Source organism: Galleria mellonella, unplaced genomic scaffold (assembly GCF_026898425.1).
Source record: "Galleria mellonella isolate WM207_F2 unplaced genomic scaffold, CSIRO_AGI_GalMel_v1 utg905, whole genome shotgun sequence".
In the NCBI taxonomy this organism is placed as follows: Eukaryota; Metazoa; Arthropoda; class Insecta; order Lepidoptera; family Pyralidae; genus Galleria; species Galleria mellonella.
Window position 1 is genome coordinate 4,318,398 of NW_026442174.1, and position 27,920 is coordinate 4,346,317.

The 27,920-nt window shown below is 30.1% G+C and overlaps 1 protein-coding gene across 2 annotated transcripts in view; it reads right to left on the reverse strand.

Moving 5' to 3' along the window:
• Positions 1-27,920, reverse strand: part of LOC113510787 (protein unc-13 homolog B) — a 296,246-nt gene that overhangs the window by 120,171 nt on the left and 148,155 nt on the right. The gene's annotated exons all lie outside the window — the stretch shown is intronic.

Genomic DNA, 27,920 nt, shown 5'->3' on the forward strand with positions numbered 1-27,920 from the left:
GTAGTTAGAAATATTTGTAAAATTCGACATGACATAAATTTGTTAAGCATATTTTTAATTTATTAATAAAATATATCAAATCGCTGATTAATTACTAACATAATATAATATAAAAAACTAGCTGTTTCCCGTGATTTCGCTTGCATTGATCCTGCAGGAAATAAAGTATAAATAAATAATAAAGTGTTGTGCTACATTTTTAGCAGTGCAATAATGAGTTAATGAAATAAATAAATAAGACAAATAATTAGAGATGATACATACAAAAATGTTGCGATATTGCATGACTAAAATCGGCGATAATATCCATAGTAGAATACGACTTTGCCCGTAGTAATTTTGGCGCAACGTTGTCACCTCATAACACCACAATACATCGCTTTTATGTGTACCTATCAACCTCTGCTGTTTACCTTTACTAAAACGTCTACGTATATATCCAAAACCATTATTTTGGTACTGGAAATAAAAAAATTGTACGTTATTATTAGATATCTAACCTAATGTGACATAAGCGTTTACTAAAAAGGATTTTGGTAATTTATATAATGTGTGACTAATTTTACATTACGTTCTACTTTTATTAGTTACTTGTTACGATAACTAAATAGTTAATTTCTTTTTCTTTGCTCCTCTACTGAAAGATCATCTGGAAGTAATAAAACCATCTTTTATACTTCATAAATGTTTTTATTATTCTTTAAGTGGTTCAATAAAGAGCAAATAAATAAATATTTTTATTATTGATAACTTTTGTGACGCAAGCACAAGGTTTAGCGTAAATAAGATACCATGTATTTATTCCAGTCTAGCCAATTTATAAAACGAACTTTTCCGAATTGGCTCGGGTCTAGGTGTACTGGATGGTACTCTCAGATGTTTATTGTCTGGTTTATCATAATATAGGACATTCTTTCTGATCCTATGTTGAGAACTAGACGATTAGTGGGTTTTTGTTGCATTTACAAGTATTGCTAAAAAGTCATAAAAATAATATTTTAAATTACAATTAGACAGAATATCTTGTATTGATATATTCATACACAGAGCCTCTTCATTGCGCGTACATAAATTAAAGTTAAAACACATATTAGGCTTGCTGCCTAGTTTCTCTCAGAATATGTAATAAGATCTATTATAGACCTATATTTGTGCTTTACAAACGGTAAATGAATTCCATTGTAGCAGCTACCAATAAATGGCTAGTAACACGAAATTAATTGAATCGAAACTCGTGGCCGTCATAATTGGCTAGCAATCGAATAGTCGAAACAACAAGGGGCCTACCTGTTCCCATCCCCTATTAAATTTCAACAGTTTCTGTTTCAAATTGTATTACAAATCCTATAGATTTGAGTCGAATAATATCGGAAAACAAATACCATGAATATTCCGTTACTATTCAAAACCGAATATTAAATACGTTCATATTGTAAAAAAATTATGAAAAATAAAAATAATCAATACTATTGTTATTGTAATGGCAACGCATAGAAGTGTATTATGGGCGAAACAGTATACTCAGTTATATCCATACTGCTCATTTCTATAGGCGACGGTTACCACTTTCCATCAGGTGAGCCATCAACTTGGTTGGAAATTATCAGGTGCATAAAAAAATATTAATACGTCACAATAGTCTAGTTTTAAAGAAACTTTAAAAAGGACGCTTTAAATACGGTATTTAATAATAAAAATTGCCAAAAAAATATATAAATAATGCAATTAAATAAATACATTGTTTCTAATTCTCAATTTTTTAGAATAGTTGTTCATACCAACTTTTTTACAAGACAGACAGTGAACTATGCGTTTCTGCCCATACAATCACCTCATGCTTAATCCATTATCATAACTCATCACATCCAAATCAGTTCTGAAGACTGTTGATTCCTTTTATAATATATATATATAGATATTGAACTGAAATCAATATTATTAAAAATACCCGCAAAATGGCTTAAGCAGCTCATTTCTCTACTTGCATTTTATAGGTCGTGCTTAAATACACTTGTGCTACTTCATGGTAGCACAAGACAGATGATTTTTCAATGTTCGTTGCAATGTTTACAAATATAAATTCATTTTGTTGACGTTTCTCATTTCGTCCGCCCAGCCGCGGCGAACGTTGCAGTATTGCAGAAATAACAAACGGCCCCCGTTGTACGTCGTTTGTACCGCAAATCCGTCTTATCAGTTGCCCCGGGCGTTCCGTATTTTTGCCCGACACTGTAGGTACGAAACTTCGGTGCGATAGAAGAGATTTGTATTCCCGTTTCGGTATTTTGCTCTGGCATCATTTGGACACATGCCACAGATTATTCAGTTATTTTTTCGATAACTAACTGAAATTGAAATCAAATTGTGTTTATTTATTTAGGAAATCATCATCATTATAACCTCAGCCATTATCTGTACATGTATGTCTGTGTTATTTCAGAATTATTATTTATAAATATATAAATGATATTATTCACTTAATAATATGGAAAGAACGTAAAAATTAAGTAAATGAGTATAGTCTATTTTTATTCCATAAAAAAGACATTAAATCATCTTACTAATAAAATTGTAACTGGACAACGTATATATATATGAGAAATATTTAAAAAAATATTCTTAGTGGTGTTACTAAATAAGAGCAATAGAAGCCAAAACAATATTTTTTAGAAATGTTCTCTGTCCATCTATATTTGTGCGTCTGTTCGTTTGATGCAACATCAAGCAAAAATTACTACACTAATTTGGATGCGGTTTTCACAATATTATTCCTGAAAGTCTAACTTAAAACTGGTATGTTTTATCTCGATACACTATCTGTAAGTGATCTAGTTAATTGATTTTCCTACTTCTTAAATTCACGTATACAATGTAGTGGGCAAAAAACAAGTTTATAATATGAAAGTTGAACGACAACTAATAATTACAACACTCTACTTATTATAAATTAATTTTATTACAAAAAGACTTTCCAATACTCTCTATACATTTTGTTTTAAATTACTGCATCACATATTTTATAAAATACTAGCAATCCGACCTGGCCCGGCTTCTTACGGGTAGATAGAATTTTCAAAAATAATATGTATACATATATACACACTCATACACACAAACATATACACACAAACACATACACACAGAGAGACACACACACATATATAATACAGCTTATGTTACTCGCTGATAATTTAGCTTGCTACAGACGTAAGAATTTTTAAAATCTGTTGAGCAACAAATAATAAAACTTTTCCTCTTTATAATATTATTATAGAAGAGTAGCCTGTCTTTTAATTCTTTCGAAAGCCATTCCAAATGAAGCTTATTTTTGGCACAAACGCATTTCTGCCAAATTGAGCGTCCAATCATCTGTGAAAGTATTTCAAATAAAAATTTCCTTTTATTTTTATAAGTATTCTTGTATATTACGAATTTAATGCGGTTCCTTTTAAATAAATATAATTATATAAATAAATATTAGGAAGGGAACTATAACAACTTATAAGAGTGGGTGTAGTGCACTTAACAATAATAAAAACGTAGTTTGCTTTTAGAGGCATAATAAAATAACTACCTTCTGAGGTAAATAAAAGCCATTAGAAAGGAAGACATTTAAAAATCATTAGCGGTGTATATGTACCTATACATGCCTAGTTATGTTACACGGCTTTGGTCGAATGGATATATATCCGGTTTACATAAGAATTTTCATTAAATTTCTAACGATACATATCTTTTGCTATACTTGTTAATCAGTAGTTGAGTTTATCCATCGATTTATTACCTAATATTAAAAGAAAGTAAAATCGCATAAAATTTAAATCATAAATTTTCTAAGATACTAGAGTAATATAACTAAATATGTAACTAAACTTAATATTTCATATAACAAAGATTTTTCTCTAGAATAAGGTAATAAATAAATATGAAAAAAAAAACAATACACTATAAACATAAATGTGTAGAAATATTAAATCTCATATTTAACTATCTAACCCGGCAAACGCTATTTTGCACCCTACTGCCACCTACCGGGTCATATTTTCTTATTGGTATAATTTAATTCTGTCTTTTAAATTAAAACAAATGACAGAAATTTCATTAAAATCGGTTTAACGGTTGCAGAGATTAGTTTGAACAAACATCGTGATACGAGATATTTATATATTGAAACTAACCAGCACTTTGAAGCTAAGTCCACAAACAATTTTATTCCACTAATAAGAGAAAGCAAGACACATTTTTTCCTAATAAAGTTACATAATGAGATATACGTGTAATCAAGGATTTAGAAGTAGTCCGAGACATGTCACTCTGTAGAGTTACCGCTAATAAGTCAAACAACGCGAACGTCAAGATATTGTAACGCGTGATTTTAACAAATCAGCCATGTTTAACACTATTGACGATTGACAGCGTGACACTACATCACGCTGCGCACATAAACTTTATAATTTCATCAAAATTCTTTTCATCATCATCATTCTAACTCAAAACTCCTAATAAAGTTTTTTTTCCTAATAAAGTTGCATAATGAGAGACATATATGTAATTAAGAGTTAAGAAGAGGCTTGAGACACGTCACGTTGTACCATTACCGCTAACAATTCATACAACGCGAGCTGCGAGATATTGCGGTGCGTTGTCTTTACAAACAAGACACGTTTAACACTATTGACGGCCGACAGCGTGGCACTACATCATGTTGCACATATTAATATTATTATCTATTCTATTATCTATCACATGAAAAATAGTATTCCTTCTATCACTATTTACAAACTATTCATTGTCGACTGTCGAACACAGGTATCCATTATATTTCGTCAAAAATCTCCTAATAAAGTTGCATAATGCGAGGCCTACGTGTAATCAAGGGGTTAGAAGAAGCCCGAAGTACACCACCCTGTACCATTACCACTAACAATCCAAACAACGCGAGCGGTGAGATATTGCGGTGCTTGGTCTTAACAAACCAGTCACGTCCGACACCATTGATGGCTGACAGCGTGACACTACATCACGCTGCGCCCATTAATTCTATTTAATTAAAACATTGCAATATAGTTTATAACTGTAATAAACGACGACATGTTATGAAATTTACAAGACATTAAGGTTCGGTATTATTAATAAACCTATATTACACATTGCACCCCAGTACAATAAAAATATACTATAAAAATTCATTTTTATAATATACACCAAAAGATTAACAGCGTGACATTACATAATGCTTCGTTTTTATAGAAGTGAATGTCAGTTTATTTGTTACCTCTTAGTACTATCAATCTCAATCATCGTAAAGTTATTCCCCAAACACATAGAAGACGGCTTGGGGAACAAATCAGCGAAGTTTATTCTGGTCACACAAACGACGTTCCAGGTACAATTAGAATTAATAAAATTCACAATGCCATATCAATAATTTCGTCCTCGAGCTAGAAAATACCATATTATGGGAAACTAGACAAAGGAAATCTAGATGCAGTGAGTCAGTTTATCCATTATGATGACACATTGTGCAGTTTACAAAACATTAACCAAGTTATACGGCAGTAAAATGAATGCTGTATAATACAGCGTTTCCACAAAATATACATTATATATTATACATTATTAATATATTGTATGTTTTGTGTAATATCTAATATATATATATATATATATATATATATATATATATATATATATATATATATATATATATATATATATATATTTTACACTTGTTAAGTTTTTTCTTGTATACACGTCTTGACAACTGTTACATAAATTAAACAATTAACTGTTTTTAATATAAATGAACTGTATTTTATTAATTGCTTTATCTTGCTGCGCTTAGTAGTTACAAATAAAAAATACAAAAGAACTTTATGGTCAAGTTGTCTTAAACAACAACTTTTACATCTTATCATGTACAACACGTGTACGACGTATAACATTAATAGTGGTAACGAATATGAGTAAAAATCAATTAGAATAATTAAATAAAAATAAATGAATTAATATAATAGAAAGAAAATAATTTATACGCGTAGGAACTTATATTTCTTTTATTTATTATAATATACTTCAGAGATGTGAGAATAAGATCAGTTATTATGCTGTTATAGCATAATACCAAACCTCGTCACGTCTTACTATATCGACGATTATGAACGTGACACTTCATCACGTCGCACACAATAATTCCTTATCACAATATTTGTGTGAAATATAAATTTATTTATAAACTGCTCCCTTACTTATAAACGAATAAAATGGTAAAAAAAATATGATATAAATTAAAAAAAAAAATTTTTTAAATTTATTAATTATAATAGAAAAAAATATGATGTATCAAACAAAAAAATATCAACCGACTTCATATAGAAATAGGTTCTCAATTCGACTGTATTTTTTGTTTGGATAAATCATACTATATTTTCACTAATTCTACACAGAACTCAAATATGTGTTGCTCCCGTATCATACAAAACTTATCCCGATTAATGGTTTTTTTTATACCTTAAGTTATAATATTTAGTTAAAACTTTGCACTTAAACATTTAATTACATTACATACTCATATTTCTTTTTCCAATCATTTTACTGTGACGTAACATTTTGCACTATGTTTCTATTCATACCAAAGAGCAATATAAACTCGAACAAAAACATTCATTTCGTCTAAAATAGCTATAAAATATAGCTAAATTAAAACTAACGTTTTTAGTATTTCTTTATGAAAAAAAAGGCATTAAAAAAAAGTAACTGGGTATATGTGAATGCAAATAAATGATTATGTTATTTTGTTATAACTAGGATTCAGATTTATTTATTAAACCGTTTATCTATTACAACAATCTTAATAATTACATTTATAGTATACTAGCAACCCGCCCTGGCTTTGCATGAGTGCAATATTCGTTTGTGTAACTTTTAAACTTAAAATTTTTGCTATAGATTTTATTACTTTATTTCAATCCGTTCAAGAAGCGCACGCCATATTATAGAATATTATAACAGACTTTAATTACATTTATTGCAATTGATTATTGAAAATATATATTTATCCAAATAAAATTTAGTCTATAGCACTCAGGGATAATATTCCTTTCTAACAGTGAATGAATTTTAACAATTGGGTCAGTAATTCCGAAGATTACTTTGAACATCCAAACTCACAAATTTTCCTCTTTATAATGTTAGTACAGATATACCTATATTCAATTCTGATGATTTTTATACTAATTTTATATAATCAATGCTCAGTCTACATATTTTTCAGCATAGGGCAAAATTAATATTTGCCGTCCTTTTTAACCGTCAACCATTCTCAATTTTGCCGCTTTGCGTATTCACCCAACTCGACCCGGCAGTTACACACTAGATTGATTTCTGATTGGAAGTCAATTATGATTATAATATTTCTATTTTATACTTAAAACGCAATCACATTCATTTATCTTTTAAATTGATTTAAAATAACAACTTAATTTTTATAAAAAATGTTAATTTCAAAATAATACATCCAACAATATATTTCTGTATTGAGACAGAAACAAGAAAGACAGATACTTAGATAGCTTTATAGTGTAGTCCTTCATCTAAGCTAAAGAACTTTACTCGTATATATAATGTAAGATTCCTTATTTATCATAGCGTTACATAAATCTCTACATGCTAGTTTATATTTATGTACTTTCACCACTAAAAACGTACTAAGTCTTATAATAAATCGTAGCAGTACTAACATATAAACTTTATATCTAAAGCTGCAGAAAGTCGCAGATGCATTTTTATCACCTATATATATTAAATAGGTTGCGAGTCAGAGCACGAAAATGAAACCAGGTAAAACCCATTTCGTATTATGATATTCCTAAATGCATCTTATTATTTGTATTTGTATACTTGAGACTTGAACAAAGATTGCGTAAAGTTTTGTTATTAAAACTTGAGATAATGCTAAGATACTTTTTAATAAGAATTATTACTTATGCCAGTCTTAATCTTAAGTCCCGTTGTTGGGCACGGATCTCTTCTAATAAAAGAAGGCAAGAATCAAATGTAACAACGCTGGCCGGGCGATTTGGAGGTATAATGAGTTTTCCTTCTCTTGCATTGATATACTGCACTTTATTCTTTTTGATATCTCTTACAACATCCTGAGTATGAAAAAGAATAATGTTTTTGAATTAAACAGCTATGTTTGCATGGCAGAGGGTGGGATATGGAAGTGAAATTAGAGTTCGGAGATATAACACTATAGTCTTCAGTAATAGTTATGCATGAATACTATCGGTATCCCAGCATATGAATGAAGTCCCATGAAGTCCATGATACTGTTTATGTCTGGAGGTGATAGTTACCGCTTTCTATTAGATGGGTCGATAACTTGTTTGCTATTTTAAGTGTCATAAAAAATCAAACTTTGTATTTTACTTCACAAGTTTATTTATAGGTTAACCAATACTTTGTTAATACTGTTACTATATTTAAATGCCTTTTTAAATTTATAAAAGTTCTTTTAAAATAATTCTATAAAATTCTACAAAAGGTCAAGTTAAATAAAAATATTAGTTTCGAGATATTTAACTTCTAGTTTCTTTTATGTTTTATAAACTTGTTCACTTTTAGTTTTATTTTTAATTAAAATAATAGAGTAGAACTGTTAAAGAACACCTTTTACATTACTTGGAAGAATAACAAATTCATATCAAAATTTCTTGAAATTATTTGTTACTTTCAGTTTTGTGATTATATCTTACATTTTATTTCTGATACATATGACAAAAATTATAAATTTGAAGATTATACTTGTACCTTAGAAAATATACAAATAAAAACAGAAAGTCTCACAGCTATAATACTCGATAGTGATACACTGTTGCCTTTATGGGCAATTCACTCGACACTTCTAGATAAACTGATATATTGGATCTACAAGTCAAAGTACCTATTTCAATAAATTTAAAAGATTTATGAACAAAAATATATTGCTCAGTAAAATTACTAAGAATATTTCAGAGATAAATGTGCTCGATTTTCGTAAATTATTCATGGGATATGCAATTAAAGACTTAGCGACCCAATTTAAAGAGCAACCCCGTATTCATAAAAGCAATTATATTTATTATACCTACTTCAGCCATTAGAGTATTTTGTCCTTTTCTTCCGAGTTAAATTCTTAAATTAATAGAGAGTAACTAAGTATAATGATTAGGAGAGGGTAATATATAACAATATCTAAATATTTTAGTTACAATATTCATATATTGGTCCAATAACGAAAGTGATGACCTTTCTTTCGTCATCAATGTGTAGACGAACCCAATTTATAGATATCAGATCGATGTCCATATTACTCATGTCTAATACCAATAGTTAAATTAGGTTTTTAGGTTCTAAATGATGCAAATTCTTACGTAATTATCTTGAAGAAAACTTCAATAACCTTTCTAATCTAATAATAATATTATGGAAAAAAATATTTTATGTTGGGTAAAATATTTTTTATACAACTTAGAATGGCAAACAAACTGACGGTCCAACTGATGAAAAGTGGTAACCGTCGCCTATAGACATGAGCAGTACCATGGACATAACAGAGTATACTACTTCGCCCATGATACCCCCATGCGTTGCCATTCCTGAGGACTCAGGTGTTATTCCTCTGTACCCAGTAAATTCACGCCATATCCCACCCTTCAAACCGATACACATATATGCAATATATTGATAATTTGTATAATATAATCACAGACACAACTATCCTTACTTATATTAATGTGTAAGTCAGTTTATTTGTCTGTTTACTACTTTTTAGCGACTTAACAGCTTAACCTATTACTATGAAATTTAGTACACACATATTATGTGCGATGAAGGAAATAGGATAGTTTTTTCAGTCTGTGAATACATTTTGTTCTCACAAACGATGTGGCGGATAAAAGCTAGTGTATATATGTAGATATTACTAGAGCATACAACAATGTATGATTTTAGTACTAATGTGATACAATAAGGATGTGGAAATGAAAAATTGAGAACTTCCATTTATAAGTCAAACAGGCAAAGCCTTAAATAGACTATTTGTATTCAGCTAACTTTTATTTTCCGGATATCCGAGCTCTCATAGCGATAATAACTCAACTAAATTACTCAATATTGCCTCTATTACAACACTATGTATATTTCTTCAATATTCAACCTTAAATGTGACAGCTGAAAATATACTTTTATTTAAACCGAATCACTGTGAAGATACGAATATGCTTCATACGAATTTGCTTTATATCTCTCTGGATAGGTTTGTATACTATACGACTGGATATATATAGTATTTAAAACCTTCTGTCGTTAAAAAATGTGTAAAATTAAAGAAATAAGATATGTACTTAAAACTTTGTACTTATTTTAACCGTGATTAAATACCTAACTATTATATTTTACATATGTTACTAATTTATAGACATTTATTATCAGAAGGATACTACAAAGGCGTTCATATAGGTATACCAGTTTGTCTTACCTATTAATTCTGCTACTAAACAGCTTACCTGCATAAGGTGTCGCGTAAGACCAAGAAAGATGTCATGTAGACGGTAATATAGGAGCCTTTCATGAATCCACTGCAGTACACCTTTTTGTAAGTAAACTGTGCAAGCTTACAGAACCAGTATCCTTATGAAATACAAGTATAAGTATAGTAGTCACTATTACAACCTTATTTAAATTTCTTAGACCTCAAAACGTTTATTTTGCTTTATTATTTTGTGATTTTCTGTAACATATACATGAAGATATTATAGATTTAAATATGCAAAAGAATTACAGACAAATTTACAAGAGAATATATGTCTAATATAAAAAAAAACTAATTGAATTCAATTATTAACTATGTAAAGTGTCAAAATTAATATTTAAAAACTTCATCTCGAGGAATGACATTTTACTCGCAAACACCAAAAAAGAAGCTCCATTTCTCTCTGAACGCTTGGAGATTTATAAACTTTATGATAAATATAATAAAAATAAAAATTCTCACTTGCGATAATTAGCTTCCTTAGACATTGTATAAATTATAAGAAATGTAATAAATAAACATATCTATTTCTAGAGCCATAATTTAAAAATAGTTATACTAGTCGCCAAAACATATGGCAATATTGCACTGTCTTTTCACGCTGCAAAAGCAAATTGTAACATTATGTTTATTATAATTATAATTCTTACTAATATTATTAATGTGAAAGTGAGTTTGTTTGTTTGTAACCCTTTGGTAAACGTAATGACATAAGTAATTGTCAGGAAATATGGTATGCACGGAGATGGGCATTATTCTCGATCAATCAATGTGTTCTGATCATGCAAACGAATTCACGGGTAAAGATTAGTTAAGTAACATTTGTTATCTACCAAACTTGTTCCATTCTACAAATACAGTTTATGTATTTATGTGCAGTTAAGATTGTCTAAAATGTTTATATTTAAAAATATACTTAAATAGATAAATTATTTATTTTTTGCCTACTTTTAATATTTATAGTGCTAACGGTGATAGCTACGAGTCCAAAGAACTGTTAAATACATGCAAAAAGCTACCGGGACCCCTTTTCAACAATGTTTGTCCTTGTCTAAACAAGAAGTCCTTTCCAAACATATAATTAATTAGGAACATGTTTTGTATTACAAAGTGACATTTTTAAAATAAATACACAAATAAATAAATTGCCTATGTAAATTCTCATGGCTGATACATAATACCAAGTATTTTTTTTATACAACTTAGAATGGCAAACAAACTGACGGCCCACCTGATGGAAAGTGGTAACCGTCGCCTATAGACATGAGCAGTACTATGGACATAACAGAATATACTGTTTCGCCCTTGATACCCCACATTCGTTGCCATTCCTTAGGACTCAGATGTTATTCCTCAGGAATCCTCAATTAATTCTCAAACTTCCTATAAAAGTGACTAACGAATCTATGGATAGCCACGTTATCGCATCTGCGTTTATGAGATAGAACAAAATATCGATAATATTTTAAATTGATAGTTTCGTGAAATTATTGTTTCATAGACCATCACAAAATAAATTTATAATTATTTTGAATTTGTTAAAAATTTAGTTCACATTGGTCCCTAGAATAAATAATTTGCTCTGAGATCAAATTTAAAATGAAAAAAAAGATATAATGAAATTTAAATTTTAGGTTTAGAGAAATGGCGCCTCAGAATCGGTTCCATTAAATCATAAATATCATAAAAAAGGAAAAGCAAGCCAAAATGATAATGGGCTAATCACATAGCTCGAAGAACCGACAACTGAAGGGGAAGAAAGGGTCTTAAGTAGCGACACAGTATAGGGCGACCCCCACTAAATGGAGTGACGACCTCAAATGCATTGCAAGAAGTCCTGTGTATAGTCAGGAATGGTTTTGAACCACTTACGTTCAAGACTGTTCCTTATGGCAGTCTATGGGAAAGGCCTATGTTTAGCAGTGGACAGATAATGGCTGAAATGATAATGACCATAAAGCAAGTATAATCATTTACAACATTTGTATAAGTAAAACAATACTTGCTTTGTGTTTAACTCGGTACATTAAACTTTTACAATTATACGTTAGAATGTACTAGCGACTTAAGACTTTTAAATATCGATCGTCACAGTTACTTAAACATGTGAATAAACTTCATCAAAGGCGCGTGTGTTCAACTTATTAACAATTACTCGCTCAAATACTCGCTGTATGGAGGTATCAATTAGTGGTTAACGTGACAAGGTGACGGGTGAGTTACATTACACTCTCCAGTTACGATGGTAATTGATCGTTTATTATACTCATATTAAAAGTTTAATGTTTTTTTTCTTTAGCAAAGAAAAAACTAAGATCGATACCAAATTAAAAATCATGACAGGCAACTCTTTCTTTAAATACGTGGAAAATTAAATTAACAAGTTTTAAAATATGTACTTAATCTCATAATAATTGTTGAGTTTTTTATTCCATTGTTAAAGAAAAGAGGGTATTGTCTTACGGACGGACGAAAAGCGTACTGAGTATAAAGATATGTCGCAACATACATTTATTTGATAAATTTTAATAGATTAAAATTATTATATAAAAAATAAATTTTAAAGAATACATTATTACTTTTGGAGTTTTTTTTTTATTAATTTTTCATTAAATATCATGATGAAGATAAACGTTTCATAACATCACTCAATATAATAAAATACATGATTTTTTATTACTTTATATTTTTGACAACAATTAATTCTCTTCGTGCCCTATAAACCTCCGTAGGTTTGTGTTGCTACTGCACAATCACGTTTGTTTTAGCATATAGTCCCTAAAACTACACTGCACATGCACTGTGTACACACAAACATATTTAAAACAATCATTTTGTTATTTGAAATAAAATAAAAGGCATTATGGCACCCTCGCACACACAAATATTTACACACACACCGACCTTTATATACCTATATATACTTTCACTTCCAGTACGTCATCATTATCAAATCAGCCATTAACTGTCGACTGCTAAACATAGGCTTACATCAAAAGGGGGATTTTACCTGTAGTTGCCATGCTTTGTGGGTTGGCAACAGCAACTTGGTTTTGACGATGTTTTAAGAGGAACGTTGCTACCCATCCCTCGATTAAGTTCCCTTAATCGCCTGTTACGATACCCACGTGAAATGACGTTCAACACATACGGGATACAATGTTTTTGATAAGTTTATTTTTTAATTTATGAATATAGAAGCTATACTACCTGATACTATTCTTGATTTTCAACTTGTTTTAAGTATTAAATAATAAATAAAAAATCCCAATAAACGTATTGGATATTCACACAATTTCCGGGAATATAAATATTCCTATTGCGAGGGATGTCCTCGTAATCATTGAAAGGCAAACCACAAAACACAATGGTTTAATTCCATTTCTCACTTAAGACTCTAAATTACTGCAATATATTCCAGACATACCTATCGCGCCTCAATTTAGATTAGAAGGGCGATTCGATCCCCTAAGAAAACATCACGCTGACCTACTCCTGACATCATCCTCCGACTATACATGTTTTGTGTCAAGGACAAACTCGGAGGATAGAAGAAAAGAAAAAGACCGATTACAACCAAGGTTTACTCTTTTCTTTCGTCTCTTTATGTTGGTTTTATTGCAGTTTCTAGATATATTTTAAATATATTTAAACATAATTTAATATTTTAAATGAAAAAAAAATACCCTATTAAACTAAACATACATTTTATTAAATCTTGCATTAAATTAAAAATTAAATATTTGTAAATTATTCAATATCATGAATAACAATGCTTGTATTCGCATATAATGAGAAAATTGGAGTTTTTCGTTGAATGCTATTATTTTTATTATTTTGTCAGCAAAAATCTCATTATTCCTTATTTTGTGTTATCAATTGAGTCTCCCTTTTCCTAATCCCAATAATAGAAATATGTCGTGCAAACACTATAAATCACTAAAATAGTTACAATAATACAAGTAACCGGAATACTCTTATGATTAATGAATATGTAGGCGACAAAAGAGGTCTGTTTGAATCGGAGCATTTTGCGTACCATTTTTTCTGCCTATCCCAATGGGAGATAGGCGTGACGTTTATGCGTGTAGATTTATATTTGTGACAACAAGAGACCAGAGAACTGTAACATATAGACAAATGAAAAGATCTTGAATCGCGCAATTTAACAGTGACGTAATATTAAGTATATTAGGGCAACTCGTGTGAGCGTCGGTAAAGGGCGTGCCGGGATAATTAACAAAGTTCCCGGGAGGGGTCCAAGTTAATGCCCTATAGATCGCCGGTTCTGTTCGTCACTCTAGCTCGACGAGAATGCGTATTAGTTATTTAAAGTTAAATAGCAATGAATCCTATGCATATTACGTAAGAGCCTTAAAACTAAGGGGCATTAATTTTATCGATAATGAAGGTCGAACCGTCACACCGACTTTGATAGACTGCTTCATCTTCCAATAGTTGTGAGTTCGATCACTAGTCAATACAAATATTAATCTTATATTAAAAATTTACATGAATATATCTATTGTTCTGGGCAAGAACGGCAATGCATGACCTTACTTGGACGCCCCTGCCCATGGTACCTTTACTATAAGTGGAGATAGAAGGAATTGTTAATAAAGGGAACTAGCGCCCCCATTGCTAGTAATATATCCTATCAGGTCGACCTCTACGTGAAATACGTATCGTGTCCTATCCTTTATGTATTCATCATGATGGGCTAAGTGACCTGCTTTCATCCTCAACTATCATCCCATACTGGTGCCCCGCCAGCGTATACCATTAACGCAAACAGGGTTACCATAATATTATCATTTTATAATTCAAATTCAAATTAAAAAATACCATGGGCATTTCTAAGTATTCTAAGATAAGCCTAAATGATTAGAATAGGTAATACACAGAATTTCGTATAATTGTTTCAAATATAAGCCTTATAATGAAAACTAAATATTATTGTAACTGGCACAGCTTGTGAAAGGACCTAAAACAACAAAGCACGTAGAAAACTTTTACAAGTAGATGGAAGGTCCTTGTTCTTTCCAGGTATTGTGAACGTAGCATAGTTATTATGGAGTTTAGACTAACCTGTCACGAGCAAGTTTTTAAATTGAAAATGGAATAGTAACCCCGACTACGCTATTGGCTTACGCAAACCTGTGGTTTCTTCATAAGCACGAGTAAAGGTAGAACAAAAACATACAGAAAAGTATATTATACAACAGCCCAACAAAACCAGTTTGTTAATATAAAAATTATAGATGAGCTCTGTGGTGGGTACATTGTTTTGCGTATTAAGATTCCGGGTTCAATTTACAATTGCGCCAATGAACTTTTCTAAATAATATCGGGTTAATGTATTTTCGTTTGCCTCCAAATGTACGTAAAAGTATTTCAGTCAAATACACAAATATAAATATATCAAATTAAAATTGATGTCAAAGACAAAATAATAATTTGAACCGACATCAGAAAAACGTGAGTATGATATGCAGTATTTTTGACAGTTCTGCACCGGTTTCTAAACTACAATAATTAAAGGTTGTATCCAATAAAAAAAAATCTATTTCAGTTCTGAGAAAACCAGTTATTTTAATTTATAAACTAAACTTTTGAATCTATTTTGATAAAATTTCTATGGGACCAAACTTTCAAATATAAATCCTTTCAATTAAAAAAAAAAAAACAAATCGATTTTCAACTAACAAAGCTATGAAATAATAAACATAAAATAAATATTATAAAATAATTTTTGAAGTCGATTAAAAAAAAGGGAGTTCTTAATTCGATTGCATCTTTATTGTATGTACGTTACTTTTTAAAAATAATATTTTTTTTTTTAATAATTCTTGTGCAATAGAGATTACTTCCAGTTTAGTAGATTGCCTAGATAGTGTGGTCTTGGCATAGAATGAGCCACCCCTTCCTTTTCCGTGGGATCCTTCCTTTCGGTTCGCTCCTTTTCACAATCCCCCCTCCCTTATGAGGTAGGCTTATATTCAACAGTGGACAGTTAACGACTGATGCGATTTGTCATAGGATTAGAATAATCCTATTCATCACAAAACGATAAAAATAGTGAAAGCTTTTTTACATGAACCTTATAGCATAAACTAATATTTTAAAAAGATATTATTGTACTATCTGGAAGCTCGGAGACCAAGACATAATCCTGATATTTATAACAGGAGAAGGAATAAAAAAAAATATCGCAATAAGCTTGCAGCCTCAGCTTCACGATGCAGATACAACTTTTAAATGTTTAAAATCACTATATAAGACCAATAAATTCTTATGCTATTACCCAACAACATAGTAACGAGAATTTACGGCCCCATTGCTGACAATTTACCCTATCAGGTCGACCTCCACGTGGTTTCCCCTGGAAACCATCTTAGCTAATTCTTGTTGAATTTGTCACGATGGGCTAACTGACTTGCTTCATTCTAACCTATCATCCCTCACTGGTGCACCGCCAGTGTATACCGATAGCGCAGGCGAGGTCATCATTCTATTATCACCCATTAAAAAAACAACATAGTACATGGTGTAGGATAACTACTAAATACTGATCGTTAAACAAAGAAGTGTCTAGTAATGATTAGTTTAATATTACATCGGAAACTTTGGACATGCGTAATTAGCATCGCGGTCACAATTTAATTACTCGTGATTACATCCCAAATGCCTAAACGTAATTAACTAGTGAAATGTGTGTTGTGATGTTTCAATTTCACTTGATGTTCGTAATCCTGCCCCTATCAAAATCTTATTATTATTAATATGAAAGTTTGATATATAACGTGAATATTTGATACTGTCACGGTTAAGCAGCTAAACGGATTTGAATAAAATTTGGCACACAGATGGAGCATATTCTGTATTATCATATTTTATAAGAACTTTTTTATCCTTTTTCAAGCGGGAAAATCCGTAAGGTACATCTACTTAGATTTATTTTACTTGACTTTTTTTTGCATTTTAATGTTCAGTAATAATAATGTAGTTATATAGTATTATATGATAGTAACAATCTTTATAATATTTATTACTTTTTAGACGACTTCAAAAGACAGTTTTTTTTTTACCTATTTGCCACATCTAGTTGTTTGATAAAATATGTTCTAACGAGTTCTACAAAACGTTCTCACCGACAGATCAACAAACTAAAGAAAAACATCTTTATGAGTGAGAAAACATTTTCCTGCTCATAATAAAATTTCTCACTTACAGATATAAATTTCAAATTTCACTAAATGTCAACAATTTTCAACTTTAACAAAACTAAAGAAAATCTTAATATACATACATACATATACATAATACACATCACTCCGAACTTACAGTTACAAACTTTCAACTTGTAAACAAAATGAAACCATACCTCCGTTGAGCTAATCTATTACATTAAAGTCAGTAATGGCACTTGACTTAAATGCAGAAGAGTTTATTTTAAAGGAGCGCACTCGTAAACTGAAAACAAATTGAATAAGGTTTTTAAAGCTACCCTCCCCTTTGAGGTTTACATCATTGTTATTTGTAAAGGGCAACAGTTACAATGAAGGTTGATAGGTTTCAACAAAAGAAAAAAAGAGAAAAAATCAATCAGCTTAAGAGAGGCCAAATCAAGAGTACCAGGGACGCATGAGATCGAAGGAGGAAATAAATAGATATTGAAAAAGAATATCAAAATACAAGCAAGTAGCACTTTGTCATATATCAAACATAGCCTACATCAAAGGGAAAAAGACGTGAGGGTACATACATTAAGGCTTTTTTCATAGTTGAAGATAGAATATGTACATCGGCCTAAGCTAATGGTATACTCGTACAATACCATGACACTAGTAGAGAGTTAAGTGATGAGAATTAATAACAGGTCAGTTCGCCTATAGTAGCGAATTCTCTATGAATTTACTACGATGATTCCTGGAAATGATCGGATAAATGTTGACCTGAGAGTAATCTGTTTTTGAGATGTCAAGTCACCATTATTAATAATCCATCGTTTTCAACCTTTTACATTGAAAAAATAAACAGTTTTCGTATATTATTACTCTTTGATTTTTTATGTATGTATTTTATGTGTGTATATATATTGCTATATTTGCTCGCTAAATCATACAGTCTTAGCTAATATTGCGCAAATGTTATTCTTTAAAATTTTAACATAACCAAAAATCCATTACATACAAAATTACATTCACGTTACTGTTATATTGTAACAAGAATGTAATAGACAATTACTTGGAAAAAATTAAATCAAAGGAAACCAAATGTTTTCGTTCGCGGTATAAATTTACATTTTATTTGCAAGTATTTCTTGTATAAGAGATCATATAAAATTATCGACAATGTGACGACGGATATAGCTCAAGCGGCCATGACTGTTCACATCCTGACCCAGTTTCGAGCATAGTAATAAAAGTGCATTCTACTCCAGTTTATTTTCTGAGTACCAGGGATGCAATTACAGGAACCTTTGCGCGTCACACAATAGGGCTGCCTCGAACAGTTGTTACTATGCTAGTTAATAACTAATATTGTGACAAGTTATTTGTTGAAATTTATAATGTTTTGACATTGTTACTCTGATATCTTATATATTATTTAATCATGTCAATTAAATTAAAAAAAAAAATGTAAAAAGAGTCGAATATTAAAAGCCTCTATCCTTAAATTATATATACCTATACATTCTTGGAAATAAATATGATTGTTTCTTTTGTTACTAATTTCATTTAGAAAGTGTTACTTTTAATAATTTCAACAAAACTGTTTTTCTTTTATGCAACTTAGAATGACAAATAAGCTAACGGCACACCTGATGGAAAGTGGTAACCGTCGCCTACAGACATGAGCAGTACCATGTACATAACAGAGTTACGTATACGCGTGGTCTCGGTATAAAATACCATCGCTTCCTTTCCCGTGAGTATCGTAAGAGACGACTAAGGGAACTTTATGGTGGATGCATGCCTGCCAAGCCTGGCGACTACTAGCAGAATCCAACAAGGGGGAGATTTGTGTTCAGCAGTGAAGATTTAAAGGCCGATATGACGATGATGATGATAATAAAAAAAAAACAGAAATAATAAAATAATAAGTAACTAATAAACAGCTTTAAAATAATCAAAGTTATTCTATTAAGTAAAAATTAAACATAGAGCAACAATAATCTTGTTGAATAATAACTATCGTGAGTTATACTGTATTGTAATTATTTATGTCGGCTTTACTCACGTTTTAAATTCGAGGATGCCTGACTGGGTTCGTATTCAATAGAAGAGTACTAATACTCTAACAGAATTCGAAACGAGTAGTGCATCCCTAAATTTAAAACATGAGTAAAGATGACACAAATAAGTTAATAATAGTTAAGCTAATATATTAGATTGTTATATTACACCTACCAACTTTTATTACCTAAGTTGTCCCTCCATTTTATCCCTTGAGATTAAAAGACACGACATTTATCTTAAACGTAACATACTTTTAACAAACACATTTTCTGCTTAGTCCGTAAAAATAGAGTGACTTCAACTGTAATAAAACAGACCGATAAGTGAAAAGGAACTTTGTAGACATATTAAAAATATTTTAAATTAGAATACGGAATCACATATACTAGTTATTTTTTCTTCATAACAAGCTATCTTTCAAAGGCATCCTTGATTGTTACAAAATTATTATGAGACTATCACTGGAATTAGATCTTTGAATAATTTATAAAAAGAATTGTCAAAATTAGTTCACAATTGGCGACATAATTAGTTAAATATACACACATAAATTTAGTACCCAAAATTAATATACAATCAACACGGGACTAATTTCTATGAATTACTACAAAAATAATTATCAAAATCAGTTCAGAGTTGGCGATTTAATTACTTAAATATATACAAATTTTATCAAAAAATTAATATGAGATCGACACGGGAATACGTCCTATGAATTAGCTCTAAAAATGAATTATTAAAATCAATTCAGAATTAACAAGGTAATTACTTAAACATTGTACACACACGTAAAGACACATTTAAGACATAAGAAGTAGTTTAAAAAGAATAAATAATAAATATAAACGTTAAAAATAGTAATAGTGTTAACAATAAACAATGAAAACAAAAGGGTAAATCTATTTATCACCGGTGTTGGCCCAGATGAATTTAAACTTAATATGGAAACGTGTTACTATCGTATTGAGATCAATACTGGCTGTGAACTCCATTATAGAACGAGAGAAGTAAATAAGCAATTTGTCAGTTGCGACCGCCTTTCGCACTGGGACGACTAAGTGGCTCCATTAAGATTGGAACAAACTTTTATCTTACCGACTGGATTGAGGTTTTTTTTTTATCTATTCCCATTGAATCTCTGTATTTTAAACTTATACCAAGCTATTTATATTTGAAGTTCGACCGTGTGACAGAGATGTGTTCACTAATTGGAATAAAAAGAAAACTATGTCTTTTTCTATCCCATATAGCACCTATATACAAAATTTCATAGTGATTGGTTAAGCCGTTAAGGCTCCAAGAGGTAACAAACAAACACACTTTCATATTTATAGTATTCGCAAGGATTCATATAATTTTGTTTCAACAGAATACAAAATGATTAGAATCTTTTTAATAAAACGTTATTCCAGTATAACTTTTTTCCTAAAAAAAATCTACTCTAAATCCCATAAAAAAATTTGAGCTTCCCATAATTATGTAAATTCCATTATTCAACGTCATATAACATGATTCAATAATAATTATACGGAGAGCCTTTAAATATGAATCTAGGTCACAATTTAATCAGTTAAAAGTGCCAATTGCAATTACATTAATGATGCTTTATCATTGATAAAGTCATTAGTAAAATAAATATACGTAAAAATACATATTTTTAGAAGGAGTGGGTAATATATAACAATATCTGTATATTGACCCAATAACACGTATATTAAAGTTGGTTATCCAATATCAAAATGGAAAATTCCTTCGGGATTAATATAGATATCTGACTGATAAGAGTGATATTGTAGTGGATGATGAGTTTACCATCACCATTATCCAGAGTAACCCTACATATGGATATCTGAGTGATATGCATAGTACCTACGCCTAATTTTTAGTTCTTCTTGCAAATATACAAATACTCCTGCCGTTTTATATGTGACCTATGTAGGAATCCATTAGAGAAGTATTTTGATTATACCAAACGACGCGGGAAGCCGCAAGCTTTCTTTCTACGAGATAAATAAATTTACTCTTGGATAAAGTGAAAAGAAATTGAATACGTCTCAGACGATGGAGTGAGTAAATTCAAATTCTAAAATTTGTGTAAATCTCCGAGCGCGTCACTTGCGCTAGTTCGCTAAGAAATATACCCATTTCTGCATAGGAGTATACACTATATTTAAAACAAACTTATCTCCTAGTTACTATAATGTGACTTACGAGACCATATATTTTAATGTAACTTCTGCAAAGATACATTAATTTTCTATGTCGTAATATCACTGCAATAACTTTATGCCACAGAATTCTATAATATCTATGTATTACAATAATGTACTCATATATTTCTTTTAAATTTGTATTTATCGGGACTTTAATGATAGGATAGATACTGTCTGATTGATTTAAAAATCAATCTTTTTCTTGACAACATCACCATCCCTAGTTTTTTTTTTTTTTTTATAAATCTTATTACCTCAATAAAGGGCTCATAATATGATTATACGACTTTAAATAACAAATGAAATTAAATGATATTTATTTGCTGTGAATGTGGTACATAATGGGATGGAATCAATGACAATAAATAGCTTGCACATTCAGCCTGTTTGGCATGCAACATTTTTATACATAATTCATAATATTATATTTGTCTAGTATTTATTTGTCAATTAACAGTTCATTATATTATTAACATTTTAATCATTGTAATATGTGCATTAATAAATTAAAACTTCAATAATCTCATTAAATTATGACAACAAGATGCACTGATAGTATCTGAATTTTACGGTTCGTTTTGGAATATCAGCTAAAAGTACACTCACACTGGAAAGTGCATTTTAGAATAATGGCTATTACGTAATATAGTTTTATGAACCTTTGCGGCATCTTTACACGAGAGTGTTAGCGTAGTGAAATATATTTTATACTAGCTGTACAGAAGCTTTTCTCATGTGAATATACAAAATATAAAATACTTTATGATAATATCAGGTTATGGTCTACCTATGTACCAAATTCCATTTAACTTGGCTCAAACGGTTCAGCTTGATTAAGTATATAATACGCGTGTTTAATTAAAAATCTTCCTAAAATAAGTTAAAGTTTAATCTCGTAATAATGTAGAAAATAGACAAAAATCATTTCTAAAAATACTAGTTTAGGTAATATTACTATTTCTGTATAGTTCCTTAGTTAATTTTGCAAAAAAACTCTATGCACTTTTAAACTATTGCAATTGTATTATAGTGTAAATAATTGAGTTGAAGATAAAATCTGCCACTTAATGGTGAGTGGTGATAAGTGAATAGATTGATGGATTAAAGAAATAATGGAATAAAAAACCTTTTAAAGAATATTTCTTTGCTAGTGAATAATTTTACAAGTGAATGACTTTTCCATTAAGTCTTTACTAATATTATAAAAAGTAAAAGTGAGTTTGTTACTTCGTGGTTTCTTAACAAACTATTTGTCATAAAAATTGGAACGCATGGATGTAATATTTGGTAACGGGACAGATATTAAATACTTTTTATGCGTCGATCAATATCCCAATCAAGTAAACAAAATCGCCGGTAAAAATTATAATCTATACTAATACATAAAGCGGAACTTTGTTTGAACGCTAATCTCTGGAACTACAAGGCGAATTTGAAAAATTATAGCTCATTCTTTGAAAAAGGTTATAGGCTATTCAGTATCGCTATACGATCAGCCGCGGCATACAGCTAGTTATACATAATATATTCACCGAATACTATCAGATCAGGTATGAAAAATAAGTGTCAAAAATCTTCGCAATGTGATGGCATGAGCTATAACTGAATAAAGCAAAAGAATATGTAAGAACTAACTTTTACCGCGAATTCTATCACGTAACCGGAATATGTTGATTAAATAAGATAAATAGGCCTATGTCCATTTCAAACACCACATGTGGGCATACCAAATTGGGCATCTCCATTCGTTTCGATCAGATCATTCTGTATATCGGATAAATGATATTCAACATATCTTTTATTGGGCCTATATATATATATATATATATATATATATATATATATATATATATATATATATATATATATATATATATATATATATATATATATATATATATATATATATATATATATATATTGTAACTACAATATATAGATATTGCAAATATTACCCATCCCTACTGCTTACAAGAACTACTATCATGAATACAGGTGATAGATTTATTGTGAATATATTGTAATAAATAACATCCAAATATATAGATTTAAATCCGCTCTCTAGACATTATTATAGAAATATAAAGAGTTTTACATGTACAAGGGTAGCGACGCGTATCATGAACGCGATAAAAAATATTACGGCAATTTACAATACGTCACCTTTGCAAAGGTATTTTATATCTCACTTATTCTACTCGAAACATTGATATTTATTATGATATTTGTTGCCTGCCTAAAATATCTGAAACTATTTTAGTGAATACAGCAATCATAGAAAATAACAATGTGACAAAAAAATTAATAGATTAATAAATTAATAGATAGGTTTGCCTTTATGACTTTTTGAAAGGTTTCTTGTTGTTAAATCACCTACCAGTTTCATTATTTATAAGTAGGTATATATCATAATTCAAGTCTTTTTGAATATTGTTGGCACTTGTAATGATCCTTAGGATATCACATAATTATCTCTATTGATATTAATTTCTGTTGATATGTTGTTTAATAATCTACTCTTTGTTTAATTAAGTTTACATGCAGTATTCTTATTCTTATTTCTTATTTATTCTTTATTGTACACAGAAAAAATTACAACATAATATATATATAAAATAAAGATGTACAACAGGCGAGCTTAACTCTGTAAAAGTTCTCTTCCAGCAAACCCTGAGTGGAAAGGAGCATTAATTATTATCGGGCAGTATGCGTACAATAATAGACGGAAACATTATAGATGTTTCTATTAAAAAATATGACATATATAAGTAACTCATACAATTAAAATCAAAATAAATACGTATCTGTATACGATAATACATATACATATATACATAGACATAAAATATCTCTTTACATACAAAATAGGTACATATACATACATAGACATAATAAGTTTATGAGGACAGAAGATGCTCTTTTAATCTGCTCTTGAATATATTGAGCGATTGACTTTCACGAATATGCAGTGGAAGAGTGTTCCATAGTCTGCAGTATGTGGCATGAGAAATATTATTAATCTTAAACTCGCCGTGTAGTGAATAGGCCACCTCTTCTTTTACCGTGGGTGTCGTAAGAACTGGCTAAGGGAGCTTGTGATGTAGGAATAAGCAAAAGCGTACCTCTTAAAACTGCGGTTGCCAACCCGCCTGCCAAGAGTGGCAACTACTGGCAAAATTCCTCTTAAGAGGAAAGCTACGTTCAGCAGTAGCCAGTTGACGCCTGATACAACAACATACAACATGATGATGGCTTAAACTTCGACGTTCTAGCAGTTGATGAAATCACAAAGTGGACAACCGCAAATATTTTTTTTTGGTTTACACTCCACAATTATTATTTATTAACATGCGATATTAGAGTTTTATCGCATCAGATATTTATTTCTATACTACCTATTAGATTTTGTACTTTCATTTCATGTCTTTTTCTGGTCTTTTATTCGAGAGGGCAGCTGCCCTGCGAGAAGCTGAAGACCGTGCAAAATGGAATAACATCATAAGAGAGGCAACAGACACCTTTCAAGGACATGACCTTCAGTAATGAAGAGGACGAAGAGAGAGAGAGAGATTCGAGAAATATACTGTATAATATAAAGTAAAATCTATGATACAAATTTTAATTATTAGATATCGTCTTTTTAATGTGAGAATTTTCACTATTGTTGACTAGTATTTATTAGTTTCGTACTGCGCCATATTATTTCATGCGAATCGAACATTCCCGTATACTGCAATGAACACTACGGCCATGCCGAGGCTACGGATGCAAACATCGATAAATTTACGTTTTAGTACAATCCGTACATCGTAAAAGAGATTGTCTCGGTCATTCCGCCAGATTCCCGGGGCTTTTACTGTGAGATCTACTTATTTTTTGGTAAATATTCAAATTATTGGAATGCTACCTAACAGTAAAACGAAAGGATATTTATTCTACTACAAAATGTCAACACGAAATTTTTCTTTTTTGAATGATCTATTTCAAATAATAAATAACGAAAGAAAATAAAAAAACACTCCGTCTAAATTACATGACATTTCCGAGATGTAAATATACACAGAAGAACTAAAACGTTAGAGAAAAAATATTTTGGAGTAGCGACCTCATACAGACAAGCGCAGTGTGAGCCGACTTCACTAAAATTTAATGACCATCCCAAATACAACTACAACACTATAAAGAGTAAGTGGATGCAAATGGATTAAGACCTTCTTCCTTTATAGTTCCTTATGATAATCTGTAAGCGAAGTCTACAGACTATTAAAAGAAAATACTAAAAAGTGCATAATTAAGAACTGAAATGACACCTACTAATGATAAATGGACAATATAATAATAGTGAGATAACAATAACAATTTTGAATACTATTTATTTATCGTGTATAAAAAAATTATGATACGTCGAATATAGATTTCACGTTTAAACACTTTTATAAAGGGACTGATGAAATTGTTTGACACATTTAATAATGAACAATTACAACTGAAGAAATAACGATAAATGAATTAACAATAAAATAAGTGAGCCAATAATAACAATTATCTTAATACCCCATTAATTATCGTAAATGAGAAAATTTATGATATATCGAATGTTGATTACATTTATGGCCAAATTAATGGAAACGTTCGACTCAGATCATATCTTGGACTTTTAATTACACAGAATTATTATCTGAGCAATTCGTTCGTATAAGCAATAACAGCTGGTTTACTGAAACACTATACAGCCTAGTCGGCAAACTCAGCGTTGCAGCCCCATTTTCCTCCATAACCCCTTCCTGCACTTTACTGATGTACTTCCTTTAACTCTTACAACACGGCAACTCAAAGTAAACGTTTATATTTTCTGCGTGGAATACTTTTGTGTGGATTTTAAAGTATAGAACAATATTGTTGTTTATTTTTGCTTTCAAGAACCAACTCCCCTGAATCTACCTTGTGTTCGAAAAAATAATTTGAGGGAGTTTACACGCTGAAAAAGCCAAAATTATATCATTACATATATATGTATACTATAAGGAGACCAAAGATAATACCAAAAAACAGAAGACAAAGGATAAAAAAGATAATCTTTAAATATTAATCCCTTAAAAAGTTGAAAACGGAAGTTTACTTTGTAAAAGCACCTCTTGAAGTACTATAAAAAGATGGTTAACGAATATTATATTTTTCCTAAGGGAATAAGTTTATGTGAACAGATCTGCAGTAAATAACTAGTATTTCATAAAGACTGTTATTCAAGTATCATAAATATCGTACTTGAACATCGAATTACCTATATTAAGTAAGAGTTACAAATCCTTAATTATCTACAAATATCCAGTTACAACATTCAAAAATATTAGTAGCTGCTAATAAATGAGTAGGTAATTTAAATATCGTATCTAGGTTATTCATCTCTATGACTTATTAATCATTAATGAAACCAAATCGACATTATTTAATACACGACTGGTAGATTAAAAGTTAGTATTCCTACTACTTAATTACTATATCAATGGACAAGATGATAGGTTAAATTCATGTAAAGACATAATCCTAACTAAATTTAAATTTTCACGGGAAACTAGAACTTAATATCAATTAAATCGAAGCATACCACTAGTTAGTAAAAATAAAATATGGACAACAAACTTCAATTACATAAATTTATGTTTAAATCCAAAATTTATCTAATTGTATACTATAATCCTACAATGAAAATAGAAAGAAATAAAAATTTATTCTGAATGCAAACTATTTTAACTAACTGTAACCCAATTATTTGTACACTTAACTGCAATACTATTACTGTCTTAATTCGACTATTCATCATCATCATCATCATCATCAAGTCAGCCCTTAATGGTTTACTGCTTAACATAAGCCTCCCTTTTGGGGGGTTTT